The 11,115-nt window shown below is 49.0% G+C and overlaps 1 non-coding gene across 1 annotated transcript; it reads left to right on the forward strand.

The window, feature by feature from the left end:
• Positions 1–2,327: 2,327 nt before the first annotated feature.
• LOC128597839 (U6 spliceosomal RNA) lies at positions 2,328–2,434 on the forward strand. Its single transcript, XR_008383395.1, has one exon. It is a non-coding gene; the product is annotated as a U6 spliceosomal RNA (small nuclear RNA).
• The last annotated feature ends 8,681 nt before the right edge of the window (positions 2,435–11,115 follow it).

An 11,115-nucleotide genomic window follows, 5' to 3' on the forward strand; every position in this document is an offset into this window, starting at 1 on the left:
ACTAGTCTGCAGGTGGGTGATACAGCATGTGTGCTTGGATGGGCTCCTAGACCAGCACAGAGTCCTACTGAAGGGTTCACTTTTTATTATCATTTTCTGAGACAGTATATCCCTCGTGCCTCAGGCTGAAGTGCACTGCAGCCTCTCAGCTCACTTTTGAGCTAATATTTCATCCTTCTACCAAAAATTACTGACACCAACAAGCCAAACCTTGTACTAGTTACAGGTGATGTGGGAGAGAACAAGATGAAGCTTCTGTCCTCATCTTGCCTACAGTCTAGTGAGGGAGAAATAACTCTAAAACCAAGAGTGGGGTGAGTGTTATTAGCACGTGGACAGCATCAGGAATGAGGCAGGAAAGGTGGCTCATCATACAAACGTCATCTCTTCCCGTCTTGGAAATGAAATGTGAAGAGGATTCTTGGGTCTTGGGAAGTCCTAGAGGAGCAGGATCCAGGACGCAGCCTCTGGGTCTATCTCACTGAGTGTGGAAGTTGAGGAGGGAGCATCTTGATGAGCAGAGTGACTGGAGGCATCAGGCGTCTTGTCTCTCCCTCCACCCCTCCGTCCTGGGCTAGGGGTGCAGAAGAAGGGCGTGAAATCAGCTCAGAGGAGCACATGGGGTTTCATTCCACTGACTGCTTGGCTTCTGCTCTGAAGACACATTCGCTTTCTCTCCCTCATTCCCCCAGCATGGATGGACAGGGCGGAGCCAGTCCCAGACGGGGTTCCCTAAGCCTTTTCCGGGAGTTTGCACCTCCAGGCATGGAAACACGTTTTCTCCGTCTGCAGCTCAATGACCAGCTGTAGCAAATCTGAACCAGGCTGTTGGGGAGGCACTTGTCCACATTTGTCAATCTTTCTCTCCTTTCACTGTTGACCCTTTTTTTTATGGCATTAAAAAATTGTTAAATGAAATCAACTCTGATGAGCACCACCCCTGTCACTTGTTCCTCTTGCCCTGAGACCCCCAGCAGAGCTGGGTGGTGAGGAAACCCCTCCAGTCTTCCTCCCTGGTGCCTCCTCCACCTCTCTCTTCCCTTGGGGTCCAGATCTGGAACTTTAGCTAGAAGAAGCCATTGTCATTGCCACAATCTGGCCACAGCTCCACTGGGTCAGGGCCTGGGGTGAGTGCATTCTGGCAGCCATCTCAGGCTGCGCAGACCCCTGTGATAGTGAGAAAAAACAAACAAACAAAAAAATGAGATTCACTGAGATAGGAAGTGAGGATGGAGAGAAACTGGGAAGAAAAGGGGGTTGGGAGAGAGGACCTCAGAACATGGGCCGTCAGGAATGCCAGGAGGCTGCATGGATGAGAGGGAGGGGCAGTTCACGTGGGACTTTACACCTGACCCCTGAGGGGAGGAGGAGCAGGAAGAGGACAGAGGGTCACACCACTGGAGGAGCCCATGGGCAGCTGGACCCAGGGCGAGAGGGTTCTGGTCACTCAGTAGTCAGCGCTCTCTACCTGCCGCAGCCTGAAAGTCAATCTGGATGCAGTGGCAGAAGGTGAAGGGTCTGGAAGGCCCTGCTGGTGCCTGTTGAATCTTTGTTCAGCTCAAGCTGCAAGACTGACGTCCCTCCCACTGACACTGGGTCCGAGGACAGCAAGACAGGCTGTGTCGGCAGAGGGCACTCTTGCCTAAGACTGTGCAGAGGAAGGCTCAGCCCTTTCCACCAGAGCTGAGAGCTGGGACAATGGCCACCTGTGTGGTGCCACCAGCAGGACTGCCTGATGCTGGGAGAGGTTCTGGACAGTTGGCATGTGGTTTACCTGCTAATGTGTGTTGTGTGCTGTGTCAGTGCTCTTTCAAGGCCCAGGATAAGGAGGGAGGGAGGGAGGAAGAGGCAGTCCTGCGTGGTGATCAGGAGAATGTGATCTGAAATATGGCCTGGTTGGAGTTGCTACTTCCTATGTGACTCTGGGCAAATGACTTAACCTGTCTGAGCTGTATTATCTTTATCTGTAATAGTGGTTCTCAACCTTCCTAATGCCACTGTCCTTTAATACAGTTCCTGTGGTTGAGAACCGCTGATCTACTAGATGATAAGAGCACTGACTCAGGATTATTCTGCAGGTTATGTAAGTTAGCATGAGGTGCTTAGAGCACTGCCTGGCACATGTGACTCTTATTAAATGCTTGCTGCCATTTGGGTTCTCATGAAGTTCACATGCCAGGGAGTCTCTTCAGAAGATTTATTAGGGGCAGAGCCCATAGCTCAGTGAGTAGGGCACCAGCCACGTACACTCAAGCTAGTGGGTTTGAGCCTGGCCTGGGTCAGCTAAACAACAATGACAACGGCAACAACAAAAAAATACCTGGGCAGTGCTCTCTTCGGCAGCACATATACTAAAATTGGAATGATACAGAGAAGATTAGCATGGCCCCTGCGCAAGGACGACACACAAATTCGTAAAGCGTTCCATATTAAAAAAAAAAATAGCTGGGCATTGTGGCAGGTGCCCGTATTCCCAGCTACTTGGGAGGCTGAGGCAAGAGAATCGCTTGAGCCCAAGAGTTTGGAGTTGCTGTGAGCTGTGATGCCACCACACTCTACCCAGGGTGACATAGTGAGACTCTGTCTCAAAAAAAGAAAAAACAGATTTATTAGGCATTCTGCTGCATCCCAGGGATGGTCAGGTGCTGGGGATTGTGTGACAAAGGCAGAGATGACGGCACCTGAATGGACCTCACGGTGCAGAAGGTGAGAAAGTACCTGAGATCTGTGAGCAGTGTGGCGGCCGCAGGGGCTAGTGCAGGTTCTGCCCCCACCAAGCAGCATGAGCTGGGGCCAGTCACATCACCTCCCTGGCCTTCACCTACAGAGGAAAGGGTCTGGCTTCACGGGTTTGGTGTGGTACTGCAGGCTGGGAGCTGTGGTGACGAGGGAACCGTCAGGTCCACTTGGCAATTCCAAGGGCCCATCAGGGAAAGTTCCCTGACTCAGAATCCCCCCTCAGAGGGGACATCTTTCTTGTACCTTTCCCACATGTATCAGCGGCTTTGCGGTCTCTCATGATGCTTTCTGGGTTAATGTTGTCTTTCTACCCACAAAAGTTGAGATCCTTGATGGAGCTGCCACTGAGATTCCATGAAAACATCTTCCCCTTGCTGTTCCCTTTCTCCCACTGTTGTTTCTCTGCTGAGATGCAATTGTTACTTGCATGAGTAGTATCTTTTTTTTTTTTTTGTAGAGACAGAGTCTCACTTTATGGCCCTCGGTAGAGTGCCGTGGCCTCACACAGCTCACAGCAACCTCCAACTCCTGGGCTTAAGCAATTCTCTTGCCTCAGCCTCCCAAGTAGCTGGGACTACAGGCGCCCGCCACAACGCCCGGCTATTTTTTGGTTGCAGTTTGGCCAGGGCCGGGTTTGAACCCGCCACCCTCAGTACATGGGGCCGGCGCCCTACCGACTGAGCCACAGGAGCCGCCCATGAGTAGTATCTTGTTTGGTGACTTCAGTTGATCAGATGTGACTTGTCAGGTCCTGTGGCTGTAGGAGCCCTTGATGGTGACAGGTACTGGAGGAGGACCATGTTATAGTAGGGGATGCCTGGATCCTCCCTGTCAGAGCCCAGTTGAAGGTCTGTTTCTGAATAACATGTGAACAATCGGTTGCAAGTATAAAGTCTTCAGTGGGTAGCGCCAGCCCTGGCTGCTGTCTTCAGAGCTTCTGGTTGACCTTGTCCTTGTCTGACTTGAGGACCTAGTGTTGTCTGAGATGTTCTCATGGAGCAGCACAAAGCTCTGCAGTGATGTTTGGGTGGAAAAAAGTGAGGTAGGAAGATGGTCTCGCTGTGTGCTGGAGTCCAGAAAAGGCACCCTGGACTCCCTGCTGGTATGAAGGAGGAACTTGGTGCAGGGTCTCTTCTTTCCGAGATTTCTTATATAACCTATAGGTCAATCCTTACTCTGCTCAGCTATGAAAAGGGCAGAATGGTGCCCACTGTTTGCTGACCTGTTCCAAAGCTGCACCAACTGTTGAGTCAGATGCCTGAAGCCTCAGCAGCCTCCACCAGGGTGGTGCAACCTGGGTCAGTGTGGAGGGACTGTTTGCGGCTGTGGGCTTCAGTGCTACCCGTGTGGAGATGCATGGGAAGCGTGCCTTCCATGGTCCCAGCCTCCTCATTGGTCCATTCACTGTCCTGATGCTCTTCATAGTTCCCCTGACAGGATCCTCACAGGATAGGGAGATGCAACCTCAGTGGCTTCCAGGCACCAGCAGAGTGCACCACTCCTCACTGAAACATCCAGTGCCGGCACAGGCAAGTTCTGACTTTTCTTTTCTTTTCTCTTTTCTTTTTCTTTTTCTTTTTCTTTCTTCTTCTTCTTCTTCTTTTTTTTTTTGAGACAGACTCTTACTTTGTCACCCTCGGTAGAGTGCTGTGCTGTCACAGCTCACAGCAACCTCAAACTCTTGGGCTTAAGCGATTCTCTTGCCTCAGGCTCCTAAGTAGCTGGGTCTATAGGTGCCCGCCACAACGCCTGGCTGTTTTTTTGTTGTTGTTGTTGTTGTTCTTGTTGTCATTGTTATTTAGCAGGCCCAGGCTGGGTTGGAACTCACCAGCTCTGGTGTATGTGGCCGGCGCCCTAACACTGAGCTACGGGCTCTGAGCCAAGTGCTGACTTTCCTGACGTCTCTTCCAGGCCTTTCCAGTGTTTCCATGTCAATGTACTCACTGATCCCTGTGAACACGTGAGATGTCTCCTGTGTCTGTGGCCGTTTCTCCTGCTGATCCAAGGTGATACTATCCTGTTCACATCTGCCATGGGCTGAATTTTTACTTCTTCTGCCCAATTTAATTTAGGCTTGAGAGGGGAGGGTAGAGAGAACAGCAGCTGTCAGCAAGGGAACAGACCTGAGTGTGAACCCCACTCCACAGCTTCAAGTTTTCCTGTTTCTTGCTTTTTGAAGTGAAGAGAGCCCTCTCTTCCTGACAGGGCTGCTCTGAGGGTTAGACGTGATGACACCTTAGAGTTGCTCTTTTCGATGTGGGTACATAGCACGTCGCTAAGGGAGTGATTCTTTTTTTTTTTTTTTTTGTAGAGACAGAGTCTCACTGTACCGCCCTCGGGTAGAGTGCCGTGGCGTCACACGGCTCACAGCAACCTCCAACTCCTGGGCTTAGGTGATTCTCTTGCCTCAGCCTCCCGAGTAGCTGGGACTACAGGCGCCCGCCACAACGCCCGGCTATTTTTTGGTTGCAGTTTGGCCAGGGCCGGGTTTGAACCCGCCACCCTCAGTACATGGGGCCGGCGCCTTACCGACTGAGCCACAGGAGCCGCCCATGAGTAGTATCTTGTTTGGTGACTTCAGTTGATCAGATGTGACTTGTCAGGTCCTGTGGCTGTAGGAGCCCTTGATGGTGACAGGTACTGGAGGAGGACCATGTTATAGTAGGGGATGCCTGGATCCTCCCTGTCAGAGCCCAGTTGAAGGTCTGTTTCTGAATAACATGTGAACAATCGGTTGCAAGTATAAAGTCTTCAGTGGGTAGCGCCAGCCCTGGCTGCTGTCTTCAGAGCTTCTGGTTGACCTTGTCCTTGTCTGACTTGAGGACCTAGTGTTGTCTGAGATGTTCTCATGGAGCAGCACAAAGCTCTGCAGTGATGTTTGGGTGGAAAAAAGTGAGGTAGGAAGATGGTCTCGCTGTGTGCTGGAGTCCAGAAAAGGCACCCTGGACTCCCTGCTGGTATGAAGGAGGAACTTGGTGCAGGGTCTCTTCTTTCCGAGATTTCTTATATAACCTATAGGTCAATCCTTACTCTGCTCAGCTATGAAAAGGGCAGAATGGTGCCCACTGTTTGCTGACCTGTTCCAAAGCTGCACCAACTGTTGAGTCAGATGCCTGAAGCCTCAGCAGCCTCCACCAGGGTGGTGCAACCTGGGTCAGTGTGGAGGGACTGTTTGCGGCTGTGGGCTTCAGTGCTACCCGTGTGGAGATGCATGGGAAGCGTGCCTTCCATGGTCCCAGCCTCCTCATTGGTCCATTCACTGTCCTGATGCTCTTCATAGTTCCCCTGACAGGATCCTCACAGGATAGGGAGATGCAACCTCAGTGGCTTCCAGGCACCAGCAGAGTGCACCACTCCTCACTGAAACATCCAGTGCCGGCACAGGCAAGTTCTGACTTTTCTTTTCTTTTCTCTTTTCTTTTTCTTTTTCTTTTTCTTTCTTCTTCTTCTTCTTCTTTTTTTTTTTTTTTTTGAGACAGACTCTTACTTTGTCACCCTCTGTAGAGTGCTGTGGTGTCACAGCTCACAGCAACCTCAAACTCTTGGGCTTAAGCGATTCTCTTGCCTCAGGCTCCCAAGTAGCTGGGTCTATAGGTGCCCGCCACAACGCCTGGCTGTTTTTTTTTTTGTTGTTGTTGTTGTTCTTGTTGTCATTGTTATTTAGCAGGCCCAGGCTGGGTTGGAACCCACCAGCTCTGGTGTATGTGGCCGGCGCCCTAACACTGAGCTACGGGCTCTGAGCCAAGTGCTGACTTTCCTGACGTCTCTTCCAGGCCTTTCCAGTGTTTCCATGTCAATGTACTCACTGATCCCTGTGAACACGTGAGATGTCTCCTGTGTCTGTGGCCGTTTCTCCTGCTGATCCAAGGTGATACTATCCTGTTCACATCTGCCATGGGCTGAATTTTTACTTCTTCTGCCCAATTTAATTTAGGCTTGAGAGGGGAGGGTAGAGGGAACAGCAGCTGTCAGCAAGGGAACAGACCTGAGTGTGAACCCCACTCCACAGCTTCAAGTTTTCCTGTTTCTTGCTTTTTGAAGTGAAGAGAGCCCTCTCTTCCTGACAGGGCTGCTCTGAGGGTTAGACGTGATGACACCTTAGAGTTGCTCTTTTCGATGTGGGTACATAGCACGTCGCTAAGGGAGTGATTCTTTTTTTTTTTTTTTTTTGTAGAGACAGAGTCTCACTGTACCGCCCTCGGGTAGAGTGCCGTGGCGTCACACGGCTCACAGCAACCTCCAACTCCTGGGCTTAGGTGATTCTCTTGCCTCAGCCTCCCGAGTAGCTGGGACTACAGGCGCCCGCCACAACGCCCGGCTATTTTTTGTTGCGGTTCCCCGGGGCTGGGTTTGAACCCACCACCCTCGGCACATGGGGCCGGTGCCCTACTGACTGAGCCACAGGCGCCGCCCTAAGGGAGTGATTCTTAATCACGTTATAGAGCCTTGCCTTAGTCAGTTTCGGCTCTTTAGCAAACTACTGCAAACTCGGTGGCTTGTAAACAACAAACATTTGTTTTTCTCAGTTCTGGCAATTACCAGATCAAGGTGCCAGCAGATTCTGTGCTTTGTGAGGGTTGTTTTTGGATTCACAGACACTGTGCCCAGACAGTGTGCCAGTGCAAGGGGCAGTGGAGCTCTCTGGAGTCCCTTCCTTCCTTCCTTCCTTCCCTCCTTCCCTCCCTCCCTCTCTTCCTTCTTTCTTTCTTTCAAAACAGAGTCTTACTTTGTTGCCCTCGGTAGAGTGCTTTGGTGTTACAGCTCACAGCAACATCCAGTTCCTGGGTTTAGGCGATTCTCTTGCCTCAGCCTCCCGAGCAGCTGGGACTACAGGCGCCTGCCACAAAGCCCGGCTATTTTTTTGTTGCAGTTTGGCCGGGGTCAGGTTTGAGGCTGCCACTTTCCGTATATGGGGCTGGGGCCCTACTCACTGAGCCACAGGCACCGCCCCTCTGGGGTCTCTTTCTAAGGCACTAATCCCATCAGTTCTAGTGACCTAAACACCTCCCTAAGACCTTACCTCCTGATAATGTCACTTTGGGGGTTAGAATATCAATATATACATTTTGGGGAGACACAAACATTCATTCTACATCAAACCTCAAGAAAATTCACCATCTACACTCTCATCATAGATAGAATTTATTCTTCAGAGAGGACTCTTTACATATACACATCTTACACCAGATTTCTGAAATTACCTCAGAATAAAGGATTCCGTCACAGTCCTCTTTCTCCCACTGTGCCTGTGCCATGCATATTGCATGACAGAGATTTACTAGCAACTGCTCCAAGGGTCTGTAGTTTGTAGGTCAGTTCTGAGCGCTCCAGTGGCAGTTTATAACTGTCCTGTTGGCAATAAAATATCGCCTTCCCTTTGGGTGTCTGTTCAGCTGCAGTTTGTTTGCACAGTTATGAGGAATAAGAATCTGCTTAAGAATGGCCCTTCTCCTTCTTTTTGCCCAAGAACAAGGTAGCTTTATTCAGGGCAGTGATGTCAGAGACCACAGAGAGAGAACTTGAGCCTTCCTGTTAATAGGAACACTTTTCTAGGGGTGGCAGTTATGTAGGGAAGAGAGGAGAAATGTGGCGAAGGAAAATTATAAGAGTCTAGAATAAAGTAATAAGGATAAATGCTAGTTTTATTGATTGGTGGCAGAGAAAGAGGAATTGAGAAAATGCTGAAATCTGGGACAGAAATAGGATATGAGGAAGGAAACTGTTTCTGTGGAAGAGGAAGTTTTGAGATGGGTTGAGTTGAAGTAACTATGGGATGACTGAACAGAAATTGCCTGGGGTGGAGAGTCTTTTAAACCTTAAGCTCAGGATGGAGATTTAATAAGCAGCATGGTGACTCTAGTTCACAATATTGCAGTTTTTACTTAAATTTGATGAAAGGGTGGATCTTAAGTGTTCAAATCACAAAATAAAGAAGAAAGAAAACAAAATGATAACTATGTGAGGTGATATGTGTGTTCATTAGCTTGATTTGATTCATTAGTTTGATTGTGGTGATTATTTTGCACTATATATGTACACCAAGACTTCAAGTTGTATACCTTAAATATATACCATTTTTGTTTGTCAATTATACCTTAATAAAGTTGTTTTTAAATAAACAACTTGGAACCCAGGAGAAAAGAGATACATATTTTTGAATTATTTGGTTAGAAGCCATAGTGATGTGATTCCTGAGAGTAGAAAGTTTAGAGGAAGAATTAACGTAGAAGCAGAAAGCAAATGTAGTGTTGGAGTGAGAGCCCTGCATGGGAGAAAGGTCACTAGAAAGATGAGGCTGCTGAATCAGTCTCTGCAGGAAGGAAGGAATGGGAACCAGGCCAGCCTGTTGTAGTCAGACATGCGGTGGCCATGAGTGAGCTTCACATTGGCTGAAGAAGAGATAACACAAGAGACCTGTTACGGCCTGAGTTTTATGCTCTAAACACTCGGGTGTTGCTGTCCATTCAGAAAGTGACTGAATTGGGGGATAGGTCTTAAAAGAGGTAAGTAAGTTGGCAGTAATTAAGTTAGCTCAGTGGGGTAGGGCTCAGGACACATACACCAAGGCTGGCAGGTTCAAACCCGGCCTGGGCCAGATAAACAACAATGACAACTGCAACAAAAAACTAGCTGGGTGTTGTGGTAAGTGCTAATCAGGAGTCTGAGGCAAGAGAATCGCTTGAGCCCAAGAGTTTGAGGTTGCTGTGAGCTGTGACGCCATAGCACTCTACTGAGGGCAACAAAGTGAGATTCTGTCTCAAAAATAAATAAATAAATAAATAAATAAAGAGGTAATTAAGTTAAAATGAGGTCATTAGGATGGGATCTAATCCAGTATGACTGACATCCTGATAAGAAGAGGAGATTAGGGCGGCGCCTGTGGCTCAAAGGGGTAGGGCGCCAGCCCCATATGCCAGAGGTGGTGGGTTCAAACCCAGCCCTGGCCAAAAACTGCAAAAAAAAAAAAGAAGAGGAGATTAGGCTCGGCGCCTGTGGCTCAAGCGGTTAAGGCACCAGCCACAGCAACCAAAAAATAGCTGGGCGTTGTGGCAGGCACCTGTACTCCCAGTTACTGGGGAGGCGGAGGCAGGAGAATCACTTGAGCCCAGGAGTTGGAGGTTGCTGTGAGCTGTGATGCCATGGCACTCTACCCAGGGCAACAGCTTGAGGCTCTGTCTCAAACAACAACAAAAGTAGAGGAGATTAAGACATAGACGTGCACAAAAGGAAGACCTTGTGAAGATGGGGAGAAGACGGCCATTGACAAAACAGGGAGAAAGGCCTTTGAAGAAACTGTCAATATAAATAACACTCAGAGAGAGGCACTCTGATAGTACTGAGTTTAATCTGGAATAAGCAAAAGCATCTCGATGTGGAACACATGTAAATTATGGGTGTGTTTGAGGAGGTCGAGGCAAGGGCAAACTTTAAAAGGCAAAAGATGGGTCCGGAAGCCGTGGCTCACACCTGTGATACTGACACTGTAGGAGATCCAGGCAGAAGGACCCTTTGAACTCAGGAGTTCGAGACCAGCCTGAGCAAGAGTGAGACCCCCTGTCTTGACTAAAACCAGAAAAATAAGCAGAACGTTGTGGCAGGGGTTTGTAGTTCCTGCTACTCAGGAGGCTGAGGCAAGAGAATGGCTTGAGCCTAGTAGTCTGAAGTCGCTATGAGCTAGGCTGCCTCCAGGGTACTCTAGCCTGGGCAATAGAGTGAGACTCTGTCTCATAAACAAACAAACATACAAACGAACGAACAAATAAAGGCAAAAAGAGGTGTAGGGGTAAATTGTGGGAGTTGATGCCAGTTTGTTAGTGCAGGTAGCGTGTCAAGTAAGTGTTCCCCTGCATCTGGCGAGCTGTCCTGGTGACTCTGGGGCAAACTGCAGATTAGAAAGTCCTTGGCACAAGTTCTTGTTACCAGTATACGTGGGTTAAGAGCCCTCCGGAGGGTCTTTGTGCTGGTTCTTACAGGGATACCTGCATGAGGGCCCTCCCTTCGTAGTCTCCCAGCTTTATTTATTTCTGTCAGGGTTTGACACAGCGACTCCATCATGATATTAGCAACTTTCACAAAACCTACACAGCCAATACCTTGATCTTGGCCTTTCAGCCTCCAGAATTGTGAGAGAAGCCAGCCAGGTTATGGAATTTTATTATGGCAACTAGCAAACAGATAAAATACCAAGTATGATTCACCCATCATTTTTTCCCCAGGATCAGAAGAAAATAAAAGTGTTGGTAGCAGAGAGAGGGATCATAATGAATGAGGCTACCACATCCCCTGTCGGGTCAGCAATCATTGTGGGGTCCCGTAATGGCTGAAGCAGAGGCTTTCATTTGTCTGAATATTAGAATCACCTGGGGATTCATTGGA

This window comes from Nycticebus coucang, chromosome 10 (genome assembly GCF_027406575.1).
Source record: "Nycticebus coucang isolate mNycCou1 chromosome 10, mNycCou1.pri, whole genome shotgun sequence".
Lineage (NCBI taxonomy): Eukaryota > Metazoa > Chordata > Mammalia > Primates > Lorisidae > Nycticebus > Nycticebus coucang.